Source organism: Canis lupus, chromosome 17 (genome assembly GCF_003254725.2).
Source record: "Canis lupus dingo isolate Sandy chromosome 17, ASM325472v2, whole genome shotgun sequence".
Classification (NCBI taxonomy): domain Eukaryota; kingdom Metazoa; phylum Chordata; class Mammalia; order Carnivora; family Canidae; genus Canis; species Canis lupus.
The window spans coordinates 27284618-27303275 of NC_064259.1; the positions used below are offsets into that span (position 1 = coordinate 27284618).

At 37.3% G+C, this 18658-nt stretch overlaps 1 long non-coding RNA gene across 2 annotated transcripts in view; it reads left to right on the forward strand.

The window, feature by feature from the left end:
• LOC112664537 (uncharacterized) overlaps positions 1-18658 on the forward strand; it is a 71677-nt gene that overhangs the window by 26416 nt on the left and 26603 nt on the right. For both annotated transcript variants that reach the window (XR_007402863.1, XR_007402862.1), the window contains exon 4: positions 470-580. This is a non-coding gene — a long non-coding RNA (uncharacterized LOC112664537). The remainder of the gene's footprint in view (positions 1-469; positions 581-18658) is intronic.

Consider the following 18658-nt stretch of genomic DNA (forward strand, 5'->3'; position numbering starts at 1 on the left):
TCTCTTAGTTGACTTTGGACTGGAACAAATTGCCATATTCTGTCTCTAAACAAAGGCTATTTCTGAAGCAACATGGTTGGATCTGACTGATTTTTAGATTGTGACTGGTCATGTGATTCTGACACAGCTAGCCCAATTGTCTGGCTAGATTGCTGGTACTTCTTCTTAGAGTGAAAGAAAAACACATTATTCAATGGACATACTTATGGGGCATTTGTATAACACTTACCCTTAGTTTTAATGAATGAGATACATAAAAATGAAGGACAAGACATTTTCGCAAATGCAAAAATGCTACTCTCCAGTAATGTTATTATAAAACGCAGAACACTACAGACTTCCAAAAGCATTTTTGTTACTCTCCTGATTAAACAAATGTATGACAACATGGCTTTATGTGTATTTTGAATCTGCTTAGGTTATTATAATTTTTCCTATTTTATATCCAGCCATGCTTTTTCCTTGACAGATGGGACCCAGACTGCAGTTTATTATTATCTTTAAAGAAGTAAATGAGAGGGGTGACCAGTGCCCTGGAACAAGTCATAAAGGAGCCTGTTAACCAAACCCTGCTAGTTAGGTAAGCATTGCTGGTCTGTGGCTTCCCGTATGGGTCTCAGAGGTGAGGTCTTCATTCCATCAGATCCCTATCATTTGTTGATGTCCTTATAAACCCTTTCTACTCAAGAAAGGGCAAGAACACTAAGGAAAATATCAGAGTGGCATAGAGATTTCTTTTTAAAAGCCAGTGCCAGTGTTGTGTTGGAGTTTCTGAGGATGCCTCTGTCCTGACCTAATGGTGAAGAGCATCAGAAGACATTGATGAGAGCTACCAGGGGTATGGAAGGAAGGAGCAGTCTAGCATCATAGAAATGATTCCTACCGGATTAATGAGTGAGAAATGAAGTACCATAATCAAAGATTACCAGTGATACAGGATTCGAAGATATGTCAAATTTCTAGTTAGCTCCTCTTACCTATAGAAAGGTCACAGATGGATAATTGGCAAGTAGGGTCAATAAGAGGACATCCAGATTAAAGAAGAGTGGACACTTAGCATTTACTATGAAAGTCTTCTCTCTCTCCTTAATTACTTCTTTGTCCCTTGTGGAATAAGCATATTTCTTGTAGAGAGCTGGGCTTTTGAAGCAAAGGCCAGTTTCCATCTTTATGTGAGCCACTTAGCCTCAGAGGAAAGAGAATAACAAAACATAAAACAAACAAAAATTTCATAAGAGTAACAACAAAGGTAAAGGGCTAGGAAGTAAAATTAGAAAAGCAACTCAAAGTGTATATTATGCTAACACAAACATATATAAAAAATACTGTTTCACAAGGCTCAGGGTGGCTTTTTTGCCTGGTATAATCAGGAGTGGTTTTTAGCTTTGGAAAAGTGACCTGAGATTTCAAATCAGATATAGATATATACATGCACACACATGTATATTCATACTTGTACATGTCTACGTGCACATATGTGCATGTTTGCATATGCACATGTTTGTATGTGTGTATATGTGTATAAACTTTAGGTGTATATGTGTGTGTGTGTATATATATATATACTTCAGGTATATGTATATATGTGTACATATAAACTTGATACACGTATATACATATACCTGAAGTATATATGTGTATATATATATGTATATATGGCCATCTTCCAAAGTGGTATTTTTCTTAGAACGTATGTAAGCCTCCATTGCAGGCCAAACCTAACTATTTATATGTTTCATGTAGCCACTTAATATTTTATTCACACCATGAGCCTAGCACTGTACTAGGCCCTGGAGATGTGAGCCACATCTGAGAAGACAGGCATCACTCACATGTAATTATTTAATAATAATTGTGTTAAATGCTGTTGGGAAAAGACATTTAGGGTTTTGCTTGGGTTCCATTGCCATTACAACAACTTAGGGGAATGGAATGCATAGCTCTTTTTAACAAAATTTTTATTTTTATTTATTTTTATTTTTTTTCAAAATTTTTAAAAGAGTATTTATTTTGAGAGAGAGAGGGAAAGCATGAGGGAAAGAGGGTAGGCACAGGGAGAGGTAGAAGCTCAGCAGGGAGCTTGATGTAGGACTCAATCCCAGGACTCCTGAGTCGAAGGCAGATGCTTAACTGACAGAGCCACCCAGGCATCCCTGAATTGCTCTTTTAAAAATTCTCTTGTTCTAACCAAGAAAAGGAACTAAGTTTGGAAAGAGAAAGGTGAGAGCAACTTCTAATCAGTCTCAACTTCCCATTCCATTCAACTGTTTTATTCCATGTGCCCCCAATTTAGCCTATATCCCTTAGCCTTTATATTCTCCCATTTAGGAATGCCTTTACCTCCTTCAAAATTAACTCAAATACTACTTCTTTTTTTGACACTTAACTGGAATCATTAATTGTTGGAGAAGGTCATCAAGAAGACATAACCTCAAGTTGACTCTTGAGCTGGAACCAAGCAGTTACAGGCTCCTCACCCCCTCACCTCTCCTTGGAATGTATGTTGTGCTCACTGTTTCCACAGTGAGAGCCATTTTCAAGGATACAGCCCTAAAAGAGGAATATGTTGTTGAGAAGCTTCCATGGTGTACGTGACTAAACTCCTACTAGGCCTCTATATAAACTTTGAAGATTCTGGTGGGTGGGTGTGGAGATCTATTCACCTTTCAGCCACTCACACCAACCCTGGTATGTAAATTCCCTTGCCTTCTGTGTAAGGGGCCAAACTGCAAACCAACAGTTGTAAGAACAAATAGTTCATTTTTCTTTATCTCTGTTGTGTTTGAATATCTGTCTTTTATAGTTCTTGCCATGTTAACTTTTTAACCTAATTTTTCAGTTGAGGTTGGAAATTAACTGAAGGCAAGTCTATCTAGTCCATCTGGTATAATTTATTAAATTAGGCCTTTTCTTTCTTTCTTTTTTATTTTTATTTTTTTTTTACCAGTTAAGTAGTAGAAGAAATAATTTTATTAGTCTTAATGATACAATAAAAAAAGATGAATTATGTATTTGCGCATAGAAAGACCTGTTTCTGTGTTGTGAGACCATGTTTTCAGAAGAGAAGAGCAAAAGAATCATGTATTTAAATATCATAAAATGTCAGTAACAGCAATCATTAAGATTAATGAACAGAATTTAATGGGAACCTCTGTGAGGAGAATTTCTCAATTATACTTCATGAAAAAATACTTTGCAAAGTTTTCCCAAAACTATGCAGAGATTGATAACAAACCAAATATAATGCAGAATTCACTTCCTTAGGCCAAATTAAATACTCAACAAAGATTGTTTTCCATTTTCATGATTCTAGATCTGAAACCATCTATAACCACACAACTTTTTACATTAGTATATGATGTTACTATTCCAGTAAAATCTTGCTAGGGAAGATAAACATAGCAAAAAACATCATTCATTTTAGGAACTCCTCGAAGCCCATTTAAATAAACATTAGAGTGTTCAATTAGCATGGAAAGACTGCTTCTGAAGGCTCTCTTTGATATTCTCCTTAAAACCTTCACTTGCTGTGTCTGTCCATTCTAAACTATTAGATCATGGACCTTACTCAATTACAATTAAATAGCGTGCCCTAAACCAACCCCTCTGAACCTCAAAAATATCTCCATTTTTCTGTCCCCATTCTAAACTGCTACTGAGATTCTGTTAAGATAGCTATCTCCTTTATGGTGATAAATCAATTTTCCCTTATCAATGGATAATTTTGGTCACATTTTATTAATTCTTATTAAGTGCCTAAAGTCTTTCTTTTCCACTGACAACGTGTATGTGCACCAGCCAAACACATTATTATAAATTCAACAAATTTCTGGTTTAGAAAAAAAAAAGTCTGTTTAAAGTAGTACTTGGCATTTTTATGAAATGTATGAAGCTGCATTTTCATAAAGTGGATAGTGTTTGAAATTTCAAATCAAATACATCCAAGCTTTTATTAAATACAAGATGTACCCCAAGCCATTTCCTTAGATTACTTGGTAATTTGAAGTTTATACATGAGTGCCTTCTTTCATTCAGATAAAAAGGTTGAAATCTGGTACTCCAATACCACAGAAGCAATGAGTTTCCATTCTTAAGTCATCCTAAATCACTTTGCTTCAAGTATTTCTTTATGAATACTTGTGTTTTGTGACATAGCCATTCTTCACTTGATTCTCCCTATACACTTTCTTCTAAGAATAATGATGTTTCAGGCATTTACATTGCTGAAAGTGACTGAAACAACATTAGCTTTGGATTTGGATGGACCTGAGTTGTGTTGTTTGTTCTGCTTCCTATCACCTGTGTCAGTATTGAAAATTATCCCATCTTTCTAAACTTTAGGTTTCTCAACTGCAAAATGGGAGTCATGTTTATAACTTCTAGATTTGCTGTGAAGATGAAATGGGAAATGTAGGAAGTACTAAGTCAATAATAATTTAGTTTTTGTATTTATATTGTCATTCAAGAGATTCCCTTGGTAAAGGGTAATTTCTTCTTCTAGACAACTCCATTTTTTTTTTTTTTTTTTGTTATGATGTACCTGCCACTGTGATGTTTCTCTAACTGGGGTAATTATTTAGTTACTTTCTTCCAAAGTGTTCCATGAAATATGTACTTTCCCAGGGTCTACATTTCAGTTGTTTAGGGAGCTCTATCACCCAGCAGAGGTATATGTGTCAGTTTAACCTGTTATCAAAATACATTGCTGAAGTTGTTTGTTTTTTTTTTAAATATAGTGAATTTCTCGAAGATTTTTAAAAATCTATTTTAAACCACAGCAAGTCTATCCCATAACCTCATGTACTTTTTAAATTGCCAATCTTTATTTATTTTGATATATACTTAAAAATTGAATTTGACACTTCTATACTCTGAGACTTAATATTTAACATACATACCTAAGACATTTTATAGTTCATAATACCTTTTTCAACATCTTATTTCAGACTGTTCTACAATGAAGAATTGACCTGTTATTGTCCTAAAGCAAAAGTCCACTGATAAGTTCCAAAACATACAATCATGTAACTAAATAGAAATTTTGTTGAAGGTTTTATTTATTTATTTTGTAAGAGAGAGACAGAGAGAGTGATCACTGGGTAAGGGACAAAGAGAAAGTATCTTTCACATGGCCTCCTCCCTAATATAGGAGCTCAAAGTGAGGGCTCAATCCTTCAACCTATGATGACCTGGATCAGATGCCTCCTAAATGGGAATTTTAAAGGTATATAATCAGTCAGTAAGTGATTCAGAATATTCCCTGAGGGACCAACTCCACTGGTTAGCTCCCCCACCTGTCTAAAGGCACTGTGCCTGATTTGTTTGTGAAGACCATTCTACCAATGGTCAGTGGTAGACTGGTTTTCCAATAGTGAGATTAGATTTATAAATTCTAGAAGATACAAACAAGAAGAAACTTGAAGTTGATCTAGTACAGTTACCTTATAAACAACTGGAGGCTCAAAGACTTGCTCAAGGTCACACTGGCTATTCATAAGAGATTTGTCTTGAGTACTCAGATTCTGTAACTCCCAGCCCAGCACTGTTTCTACTTTACCTCAGATTTGGTTTGATTCATGCTCTTTCTCACTGTCTCTGTTGGATTAATGATACACATTTGTGAGATGGATGACCTAGGCTGTTGTCATTTTTCTAAAGAGATGTCCATCTACCCTCTTCAGCTCAACAGAATCCATGCAAACTTTTCTTTCAATGTCTCCTTTATTTCTGTCAACTCTGGAAAAATGAGAAAAATGCCAGTAGCAGGCATTGCATTGATCCCATTGGAAAGCCTTTTCATCATAAATAACAGTACATAGTTGTTGAACATTCACGGTGCTTATGATATACTTTATCATTTTCTTTTTTCTCCTTCTGCTGTGTGTCTCCTTTAAATCTCTATACCATTTCCAGAGGATTCCATTGCTTAAAGTTATTCTCAATTTCTTTCCTCTAAGAAATAATCCATATGTGAGCCTGATTTTCTACATAGGCATTTGCTTGTGGGGAAATGCAATCCTCACATACAGGTTAAACTTCCTATGGTTACTGCACAGGAGGCCTCCTCTCTGAGGCCAAGATAATCAAACTGCCTTCTGTAATAGATGTTGTATTTATTCAATACCAAACAAATGCTCCTATGGCTGTTATTACTTCCCTGTAAATAAATACTTGAAAAAGAAAATGTCATCAAGTTACTGTGGCTATCCTATACATGGGACAGAGTGGTTATGAAGAAAGACCAGTTCAGTACTTAATGGGTCAGTCTGGGTGGGAACAAGTGGTCTTGGAGATGGTAGTAAGTGTACAGATTTGAAAAAGCAGAACCATAGAATTTGCTGTTGGGTTGGATGTAGGGTGTGAGGGGAAAAACACAGTTATACATAATGTCTATTATAGATTCCTAACATGTTTGTTTAAATTGCAGTGTTGTATCCTGACAGAGGGAAAGGATTTAGGGGAGTAGGTATCAAGAATTTCAGAATCTGGGATGCCTGGGTGGCTCAGTGGTTGAGCATCTGCCTTTGGCTCAGGTTGTGATCCTGGGGTCCTGGGATTGAGTCCTGCATCAGACTCCCCACAGGGAGCCTGCTTCCCCCTCTGCCTGTGTCTCTGCCTCTCTCTATTCTTTATCATGAATAAATACATAAAATCCTAAAAAAAAATAGGATTTCAGAATCCTTCATAAATGTTGAGGCAAAGATGTCAGGTTGGCTGTGGTGCTGGAACTCACCATCTAGTGAGATGGAAAATTGCACCATCTAGATCATATGTAAAATACCAGGGACTTAGTTACTAGGCGGGGGATGGGAGGGTCACACAGGAAGGGTGTGAAATGACTGGGTTAAATACTGAGCAACAGGGATTGAAAAGTGGCATCCAGTGGGAGTAGAAGAGATAAATGAATACTGAATCCCAGAATTGCAGTGGAAATGGTCACCTGTGGCAAAGGGAGCTGAGAGGTTCAGTAAAGTGAGGGCGGAGGAATGCCCATCGGTCTTGTTTGGCAACTTGCAGCTCGTTGGTGATGTTGATAAGAATTTTCAGGATGTGATGAGAGATGAGCAATCAGAGAGGAGGTAAAGAGAGAGTAGAGGGAGAAGAAAATAGTGTCAGCAGGAAGAAAATTAGTTCAACAAATTTGGAGATGAAAGGAATGGGGGTTGTAGCTGACGAGGTAATTGGAGTTCTAAGCTAAGGGAATTCATTTTTTTAAAGCTAGGTAAACAAAGAGAATCTTACAATGTCACTCACTGATTTGATGTGTAGAAAATAAGGAATTTTTGTCTGTTGCTACTTCTGCCTTCTCATTAGCCGCCATCTGCTGGCTAGAGGGGAAAGAGAGTTAAATATTCTTTCAGGTTAAAGTTTAATCCAGTCTCATTATTTAAATTATCCTAAAAAGGATTTCTAAGGAAAACCTATTCAGGTTTTCAAGTTGCCTCCTACACCTTTTCTCTAATACAGCTTCTCTCTCCTGGGTGTGGGACAAGGGCATAGCTTTCTCATCCCTGTGCTGAAGGGAAAGACTCAGATCCTATGAAGTTCCCCTCTTCTGTCCTGATTGATGTCTTATTTCAGGAATTTCATGCTAGTGTCTGTAGCTGCTGTAACTCATGACTTGCTCACTCTTGTGGGTTCTCTGCCTTACTCAAAGCCCAAGGATTCTCCCTGGCTCTCTCTGTTTCTACTCTCCTCCAGAAACCTTATGTTCTGTATCCTGCCCTCGGGTCCAGTGCTGGACACCAACCAGTGCTACAAACACATTTTATGGGACAAAGCAGGCCCCTTGGAACTACACAGCATCCATGCACCCACATACTTGAGGGTACGTTTGAGTATTTAAACATCGAGGTCACCTTTTCCCTGGCAACACTGCACCCTCCTCACTAGTAAAACTAGGTCTTGGTTGAGTTCTGAGAGCCACTCAGAGAATTAGTCTCTTTCTTGAGTTATAAACACAGAGCTCCCACTGTTTGTAGGTGGTATCCTCACTTGCTCAATGTCGAATGCATTCTATTTTGCATCAAAGCCAGAGAGAGGACTATTCATATACTCACAAGTAGCACCCTTCCTCTCTCTGGAGCCAAAAAGAGGCAAACTTGAGTACCCATCCCCTCTCTTTTCCTCTTTGTGTTTATTTAAATTTTAATTCTCTATGCTCTGACTATACAAAAATGGGAGGTAAAGAAATTCAGCTCTTCATTTATTCTCTAGGCTGAAGGATTCCTAAGATCAAATAGGAAGAAAGTCATGGACTAAAAAAGGGAAAGTAAAAAGTTCTGAATTATATTGAACATATTAGTCCTGTTACACATTTTAATGCCTTGGTGGAAATGATCTAGTGGAGAGAAGGAAACCAATGATTAAGGGAGAGCAGTAATTCTAGGAGAAAAGTCCTTCTTAGGGAAGAGAGGTGGGAATATAGTATACAAATGGATGTGTTGATTTTTGACAGGACCAGAGACACTTCATCCAGCTTAACAGCAGATGACAAGGTTGGACGTGTGGGTACAGATACAGGAGGGTGGGTGATAAGACAGAGGAAACATGGAAGCCTTCGTATCTGATTTCATCTGTGTTCTTGACAAGATGTGAGACAAGGTCATCACCTGAATTTGAGAAAAGGAGAGAATGCTAGAAAATTGCACTCCAAAAAGATGAGAAATATTTTATACTTTTATTTCACATAAGATATTTCTCTCACTTGGAAAAAAATCACATTTCTCTCTGTGGTGCTCTTCTGTTCCTAATACACAACCTTGCAGTTTTAGTTAATTTTATTCATTCTCTCTCCTAAAGAAGACAAAAATTCTATCCTTTTTGAAATATAGGGAAGTCATTGCACAGAGCTATTAGATCATTTATGTGTCAGGATAGATGGGACAGACTTGGGATTGATGGAAAAATTTCCGGTGGATCTACCTTGTCTTCATTCCCAGTGGAAGTAATAATGTGGTTGTATGTGCATACCAATTCTCTTCCTGATTATAATTCAAAAATATAGATGAACTAAAACAACTTTATAGGCATCAAAGAGTTAACAAGATAGGAATAATAGAACCAACATAAGAGAAGAAGGAATTGAGAGAGATGGGCCCAGAATTTGGAATTGATTTGGCCCAGGAGCGTTTGCTAATCCAGAGGAGGAACTGAGCAGTCTTTGACAGAGTTTCAGGACTTCAGGGACAAAAATTAGAGTTCAGGGCACCCTAAAGGTGCGGTCCCTAGATAAATGTCTGTGACTTAAATTTGAGAACCAAGTCAGGGAGGCCGATTGAGAGAGAATCTGTCCACCTTGGAACAGATTGCTGCCCCGTGTCAACTCATGTAGATGACCCAAAAGAATTAGATTTAGGTGATCCAGGAAAGCTAGTGCTTCCAGGCAACTGTGAAAGTAAATGAAAATTCTCTCTGGAAGATAATATTTAAGCCTCAAATTACTTCTAGCAAATTTTTAAATGCTATGCCTGACACACAAAGATAATAAGGGACATGGGGAAGAGACAACATAAAAGAAAACCACTACAGAAGGCAGATGACAAAGAACCATAGAACTGTCACATAGTGGAAATACTATGGTCAAATTGGGGAAAAATATGTTTACTGTGCTCATGAAAATAGAGGCTGAATCTAAACATGTTATCAAGGATTTGGAAACTATGTAGCATAACAATTTTTATTTTTTTTAAATGTACTTATTAGAGAGCCTGCACATGCAGGGGAAGGGGGGTGAAGAGAGGGAGAGGGAAAGAGAATCCCCAAGCTGACTCCCCACTGAGTGTAGAGTGTGATGTGGCCAGATCCCAGGACCTTGAAATCACAACCTGAGCAGAAATCAAGAGTTGGCCACTTACCTGATGAGTCAGTAGCCAACATTAAGAGTTCAGGAAGTTTGTTTAAAGATCTGCAAGACACAGAGGAAGAGAGAATTCAGGAATCAGAAAATAAGGGGCAGCCCAGGTGGCCCAGTGGTTTAGTGCAGCCTGCAGCCCAGGGTGTGATCCTGGAGACCCGGAATCGAGTCCTGAGTCACGCTCCTTGCATGGAGCCTCCTTCTCCCTCTGCCTGTGTCTCTGCACCTCTTTCTCTCTGTCTCTCATGAATAAATAAATGAAATCTTAAAAAAAAAAAAAGAAAAAGAAAAGAAGTCAAAAGAAACCATCCAGTATGAAGCTAAAGAAGCAAATGTAGGAAGCACAAAATAAAGTGTGAGAGACACAGGCTGGAATAAAGTTTATTATATACTTACTTGGATTCCTAGAAAAGAAGGAAGAAACATAGGCAAAAGAAATATTTGCAAAGATAATAATTTCTCAGAACTTTTGGAAGGCATCAGGTAACAGAATCACAAAACTCCAATAATTTCAAGTGTACCCATAGACTCTAATTCAAGAGAGGAATAGAATAAGTCAGAGAACTGAGAATTTTGTTCAATTGGTAGAGTTTTATTTGAAATACTGTGTTCATTTTCTAGTACAGTTGATCTAAACTATCCTGGGAAAATGCTTACTGGTTAGAGGTTGTGTTTTAATCAATATATTTAAACAGACTTAAGATTAACATATGAATTGTTTAAAAATACATCTAAAAATGATTGAAAGTGGTTTGTTTTATAAAATGGTTATACATTCTTTTTAATATGATGTATTTTTGTGTGTGTGAATGGAGTTTTTTTCCACAGTCAATTAAAGGAAAATAATTCCAGCAATACACAAATTATCACAGATTAAAAATGAAGAGGTCTTGAAATTACATATATTTACTTTAATGCAGTGAGTTGAAATCACCATTGTCCTGTCAGGTTGCAAACTTTTATACAAATTTGTCTGTATAGAGTTTTGATATAATATTAAGTCAGAGAAAACAAAATCTTCCAATCTTTGGGCTTTTTGTGTCCCTCTCTTATTCTTCTTCCTTTTTTTTTTTTAAGTGATTTTTTTTCTTTGGTGGACATATGGACAGAGTTGAATAATGTAAAAGAGCTTAGAGAAAAGCCTTCATACTTCTGTATATCTACCATCTAATTTTTTAATTAAGAGTGACTGCAGTTGGCATCTACTGATACTGCCATATGTTGGGAGCGAATATGTAAATGACAAAAGATTCCCCATATCCCATTTTCTTTTTTTTTTTTTTTTTTGCTTCTGACTTTGAGACATTCTCTTGTGTTAAATTTTAAATCTAAAGCTGAGATGAAGTTTCCAATTACAAAGTGTGGTTATCCTCCGCGAGCTATGGATACCGGATGGCAACCTCAAAAATTTCCCACCAGAGGCTTAACCAGAAGTCAAGTGATGAAAGGAAACAAAACAAATCTTGGCTGATTTCTATGAAATCACCTCCTGCCTGGCACAGGCCCATATTGGGCTTCAGAGAGCTCTTTAGAGAGACTTGGACCCTGGAGGTGAGTAGGGCTTCACTGCAGGGCTGCAGTGCCTGAAATAATCAGGGCAGCACTCAGGGCAGGACAAAGCCAGAGGCTGGGGAGTCTTCCTGAAACCTGACACTGATAACCTGTCTGTCAGCGACACTGGTCAAACCGCTTCTCCACCACCAAGTACTGGGAGAATGTTGAAAGGTGATCCTGGGGACGGGATGTTACAGATCATTTTTTAACAACATTGCACGGTGAGAGGTGCTCATCCTTCTGACAGGCAAGAATGAAAAATGCAGGTTTTCTCAAATAGTAGAATAGGGCTTGGAAGGAAATTAAGGCAGAGAAGGGAGAAATTAAGTGGATTAATAACGGGGGAGGGAATAAAATATAAAATTAACATAAAAACAAAGAAGTATACATTTTAGTACCATATTAGTACCTGATAATTTCATATGCTTCTTCTAGAAACTATAATGGAGAAATTAAAGTGAGGAAAAAAAGTCTGAACTTAAAAATCTTCCATAATAAAATACAGAGAACTTTTAGGTTTTCCTTCCTGCCTCCCTCCATTTCCTTCCTCTCTTTCTTCAGAGCTATCTTTTGAAATGAGCCGTGAAATCTCTTATTTTAGACACTTTGAGGAAAAGAGGCTTTATTCTATCTTTTAGAATCTTAGAGTCTGGTCTATGTAAATTCCTTGATACTTCTTCCAATCATTTGATCTTAAAGTTAGAGGCTGAGAGAACTATGTGAAATCCCTCTCAATTGTCCTCAAATTTTTCAAAATGAGTTTCCTTAGAGACCTATGGTTAAAAAGAACAAAGAAGTCCCCTCAGGTGTATCAAAATATAAGGAACATTACTTTTAAATATGCATTCTGTCATTATGGGTCAAACACTTTCAGGTCTTAGCAGATGTCTAGAGCTGCCATTTAGGTCCTATTATTTGACTTTTCAACTGCCATGAAGGTTTTGTTCCCACACTGGTATTTCTGAACCATTAGCTCAGTTTTCTTCAGGTGTGGTATATATGTGAAGTCTTTCTAGGCCAATTTGTCAGTGGAGAGTGAGACTTATCAGTAAGAAAATTTAAAAAAAAATTAAGGATGACCAAGAATGGGACAGTGAGTGAGAGTAGCAAGAAGATCAGATTCTCAGCCAGAAAGCTGAAGCAGGAGATAGATCATCTTGAAATTGAGAAGAAAGTGCAGATATCTGGGGAAAATGCCGCCAACACCTCTCAACCAGGGAAAAGAGAACTAATAGGAGATCTACTGGGTCAAAATGGCATAAAATCAGAAACATTGACAAAATGACTTCCATCTGAATTCTTATTACCTCACCTTTAAGAAATCAGGTCTCCCCAGAATAATTTCCCGAATTTTCCCAGGAACATGGCTTTAAAAGATAGGCCTGAACTATGCCCTGTGAGTCTCAGTGAGTTGGTCAGCTCTGCTCACCTATAACCTCTGGACTGGTCTGAGCTGTACGGGAGCCCCTATGAAGGGAAAGACACCACATAGAAAGGGACACATCTGACCACAGTTTATTTTGCTATTTATAGAGGATTTTCCATAAACCTCATTGTGAGGACAAAAGGAGGGTAAGAACACACTAAAGGCAGTCTAGTTAAAAATTAGTATAAGATATCTGGATGTGGAATCTCTCCTGTTCCTCCTTCCCTGGATATCCATTAGGAGTTGTAACACCAGTGGGTCCATCATCTGAGTAAGGCACTTAAAGGTCTTTTCTCTGATATGATCTTACATGTGATCTCCCCTCCTAACATATGGCATTAAAAATGTTGACATGATTTGCTAGATATGCACAGTGGCTATCTGTATCAGAGACCATTGACTAGAAGATAAATTTTCTTCATTCAAAGGTAGGATGGGACAGTATGCGCATGCAATGTAGCCCAAGAAAACTAACCATTGAGTGTGTGAGGGTGTGTGTGTGTGTGTGGTGGGGAGGGAAGGTTGCTTATAACACTTGTGAAAATTAAATCATGAGTTCCCTGATTTTTTCCAGGGGAATGTTTGGGGACACTCTCCTTCCTTGCTGTATAGGATGGGTAGAGGTATGAGACAGAGATAGGGATGTGGTGTGGGGAAACCTAAGAAAGACTCTTACCACATATATGCACAGTTCTGATTTTTATTAATGTTTCCATCTTTGCATTTGAACTTCTTGTTAACCTGTATTAAAAAATCTTTTTCACGAGATCCTTAAAAGGTAAAGGGAGGAAAAGAGAGTAGCAAAAATAAGATTACTACTGAAATGAAAAAATGTACAGGGTCAAAGTTACATATGTAAAAAGGTGGGTGGGGGAGGGAAAAATGAAAAGTTTCCTAGTAAGACATTTCAATGCATTAAGGGCTTAAGAAAGGATTCAAAGCAAGGGAAAAGGCCTGCGGCTGACAAGATTTTAAAAAGATCAGATGAGATACAGCAAAAAGAAAAATGAAGAGGAGTGAAGGGGAGTGAAAAATTTAAAAGTTGAATTCCAATTTAGCTCTGATTATGGAATAAAGGTAAGGGGCAAAAATAGAAATATTTTGGGGCACGTGGGTGGCTCAGTGGTTGAGCATCTACTCTCAGCTTGGGGCGTGATCCCTGGGTCCTGGGATCTAGTTCCGCATCAGGTCCCCACAGGGAGCCTGCTTCTCTCTCTCCCTATGTCTCTGCCTCTCTCTCTGTGTATCTCATGAATAAATAAATAAAATCTTTAAAAAAGAAATATTTTAAAGATAAGTCCTTTAAATAATTCATTTTTATAACTAGTTAAGATATAATAAATAATACTAATAATTTGATATTAATACATAATTAACCCTTTAGAGAAAAGTAAAGGAGATCTAAAAAAAGATAAATAAAAATTAAAACCACCTAAAGCATGATCCAAACAGAGTTGGTCATAAATTTTGTAGTTTGGATCTAATTTCTTCTGGTTACCAGCTCCCTACAAAATTATCTCTCTGGTGCTACTTTTATCTGTCTCAAACTGCCCTGATAGTGGTAGGATTTTGAGCATCTAAGGGTGAAGGGCACAGCTAGGCACCTTGATTCCACCAGGCAGAAAGAGGATCTAAGAAAGAGAAGCACGGGCAGCCCCGGGGGCTCAGCGGTTTAGTGCCTGCCTTTGGCCCAGGGCGTGATCCTGGCCCCCGGGACTGAGTCCTGCATCCGGCTCCCTGCATGGAGCTTGCTTCTCCCTCTGCCTGTGTCTCTGACTGTCTCGTTCTCTCTCTGTGTGTGTCTCTCATGAATAAATAAATAAAACATTAAAAAAAAAAAAGAAGAAGAAGAGCTAGAAGGGGAATCCCTAGCTGCCCCAGAAAACTTTCTACTTTTATGGTGGGCCAAAATCTTTCCCAGAAGAAAAACTTCAAAAATAAGACATAGCATAAAAATGAAGTCCAAGGTCCAAGCAAGGATCAAAGCAATTATATTTAAGTAGCAATAAATATTATGTTTTTTCATTTTTTAAAATATTTTATTTAAATTCAATTTGCCAATATATTGTATAACACCCAGTGCTCATCCCATCAAGTGCCCATTCACCCAGTCACCCCATCCCCCGCCCCCCCACCTCCCCTTCTGCAACCCTTTGTTTCCCAGAGTTAGGAGTCCCTTTCACTATATTTATATTCCACATATGAATGAAACCATATGATGATTGTCCTTCTGACTTATTTCACTCAGCATAATACCCTCCAGTTTTATCCACACCAAAGCAAACAGTAGGTATTCATCCTTTCTGATGGCTGAGTAATATTCCATTGTATGCATACCACATCTTCTTTATCTGTTCATCTGTTGAAGGACATCATGGCTCCTTCCACAGTTTGGCTATTGTGGACATTGCTGCTAGAAACATTGGGGTCCAGGTGTCCCATCATTTCACTACATCTGTATCTTTGAGTTAAATAGCCAATAGAGCAATTGCTGCATCATAGTATAGCTTTATTTTTAACTTCTTGAAGAACCTCTACACTGTTTTCCAGAGGGGCTGTACCAGCTTGTAGCAATAAATATTATTAAATGATGCATCTTTGATGGGAATGTTCAGTTTGTACCTTTTGTCTTCTTTTGTGTTTGTCTTTATATGTCTAATATTGCAGCTAAACAGTAAAGTTTAATGTTACTTGTGCTCAGTGACCACATAGACTTGAACCTTTGTTTATAGTCTTCTATTCTCTCCATCCTTTTATATGGGCATACTTGAATTCTTTTTATTTTTAAAAACCATTTCAAATGTCATCTCTTCCATGAAGCTTGCCTGATTTGTTTAGCTGGATACAATGTTTTTTTTTCTGTCTTGTTGACCTCATCAGCCTTCAAATACTTAGCATTCTCTATATTAATGTTTTTTATAAAGATAATTAGTTTCTTCTACTGGATCACAAGTATCTTGAAGAAAGAATCTATGTCTTGGTTATCCTGAACATTAAAAAAAAGCACTCTTTGCATTTCCTATAACAAGAGATGTGACCAAAAGATAAACGAATATTTTTATTCATTCATTCTTCAGTTACTTTTCGACAAGTATTTATTGAGGGCTTACCTTATTCCAGTTTCCCTTGTAGGCATCTAGACCATGATAGAGCTTTAATTCTGGTGAGGGGAGGACATTCAATGACCAAATTAAATATGTAAAAGATACAGTATGTTAGAAGTGATAAATGCCATGAAGTGGCATGGAGAAAAGTGAAGCAAGAAAGGAGGAAACTGGCCATTGGGCTGCTTAATTTTTAGTGAGGTGGCCAAGCTGGTTGGGTTATACTTGAGCCTGAGGTAAGGGAGCAAGCCATATGGCTGTTTGGGAAAAGGAACATTCCAGGTGAAAGGGAAAACACATGGAAAGGTCCTAAGGCACAAGCTCCTCTTTAGAGTTTCCAGAATAATGCCAGTGTGGCTGACACAGAACAATCAAGGGAAGAATGGTAGGGGATGAGATCAGAGAAGCTGATAGGGACCTATTGTAGCATTGCAGATCACTGGAAAAACTTGGGCTTTTATTTTGAGTGATAACAAAACCATCAAAGAATTTTAAACAGAAAAGTGGGATGATCTGAGATGACTTAACAGTTTATGTTTTCACATGGTTGAATTACTGATACTCTATGCACTAGATTCTATATACTGTTGATAGTCTATTCTCTGTACTATGTATACTGCATGTACTCTGTAGGAGCAGTGTCAGCCAGCTGCATGGTGTGAGGAGTAATCCATCTTCAAGCATGGCTTCTGGTTGCGCAGCTCCTTGTTAAATACCACACAGTAAGGAGCTATATACGCAGCAGTATCCGGCTTTCAATCTGCAGGGTCACTGTTCCTAAAACAAATCATAGATAGCTGAGCACATAGGGCTCTGAAGTATTGACCACTTCAATCTCCTTATTTTACCTGTGTGACTGAGTTCACTGATTTTTCTCAGGGTTTCCATTTAATGGAGTTTGATTTTTTAAAAGGGCCATGACTGGATTTTTAATGTCTTTCCTGATGTCAACGATTCACCAAGGATTTTCTAATTATATTGCACTCCCTTGAAATTGCGCTTCCATTTCACACTCCTACTCTGCAGAGGGACACACTCTAAACTTAACTCGTCTACTATAGTGACAATATCTAATTAGAAGGAAACCTTAAAAAAAAAAATCCAGTTCTCTTCCTATATTTAAAACAATATCATATTTTACTCCTTGTCATTCTCTTTATCAAATTTTCCTTGTGTATTAGCCTATAAGGAACACAAATTAAAATTTTATTGCTGCATTATTTTCCCTTCTTAAGTGCATTTGAGTATAAATTATTTCATTGACATTAACTCTGAAATTGCATAATAGGTAGAGACTAATGGCGAAAATTATTAAAATAAAAAGCTAACAACTGTCATTCAGATATCTTAAACTAAATGCCCTAAAGAGGTTTGGATTTAATTGGAGAGAAATAAAACTAGTCCAATTTTATATTATACTCAGAAAGATTACCTTAGATATACGTACCTTATAATTTTGTAACTATGAATTCCCATCAATTAGAATTACGACAGTTTTAATTAATCTCATTTTAATCAAAGTAACTTTTTACCAGGGTAACGACTTTTTAAAATAGTAGTCTTTTTCCAATTAAAAAATAATATTTTTTCAGATGGAAATAATAACTTCAGTATTAAACTAATAATACAGATTATAAGGTTTTATATATGGAAACAATGGAATAGAACATCCTAGAATTCTCTAACTTTTGGAGCATCCATAAGCTTTATCATAAAGTGAATTCCACTAAATAGTGTTTTTGTCTTTCTGATTATTAAGAAGGAATGCTAGTAAAAAATAATGCTTTCTATGACTCATGAAAATTTATTCTCAAAATCTGACATCAATGTTTTTCTGAATTGAAAATAATACAGTGTTGTTGATAGTAGTTACTGGATGGATTTACTTTGCCTGTGGCACTTGACATGCAGGTCTGCATTTCATTGACAAGAATGGCAAATGATACACTTCAGTTCATTTAGGTAGTAACTGGTGGAGCTGTATTTGAATTTCACATATGCCTTATCCTAAGCCTATTTCTTTACTTTGTTCCACATTTCCTCATCACAGAAAGGTGATGGAGTTTCATTTTTTAAAGAGGCCATGACTGAGGTTTTTTTTTGTTTAAGATTTTTATTTATTTATTCACGAGAGGACACAGAGAGGGGCAGAGACATAGGCAGAGGGAGAAGCAGGTTCCCTGCAGGGACCCCGATGTGGGACTTGATTCCGGGTCTCCAGGATCATGCCGTAAGCTGAAGGCAGATGCTCAATCACTGAGCCACCCAGGCGTCCCCATGACTGAGTTTTTAATGTCTTTTGTGATGTCCATGATTCACCAAGGATTCTTCTTCCTAGGTCTTTTGCTATTTCTTTTCTTTTTATTTATTTATTCACAAGAGACAGAGGCAGGCAAGAGACACTCAACCGCTGAGCCACCTAGGTGTCCCTGCTCTATCTTCACCTTTACCTATCTCCTTTATATGAAGAAATCAATTGTATAGTGATAACAGAATTTCAACTACAATCTTTTGTTTGATTAAAAAATAATAGCACTCTACTGCAGAAACTATGCACATATATTCATAGACTCCTGGAGAGTCAACAAAATACACATGATTCTAAATCTCCAAAAAGGGGAATTAAAAAGAAACAGCCATGGTAACACAGACATCAAATTAGGAAGTTTAACAGATGGTAGATTGGGGAGGCTTCGCTGTAGCTAATCTGTAAGGAGT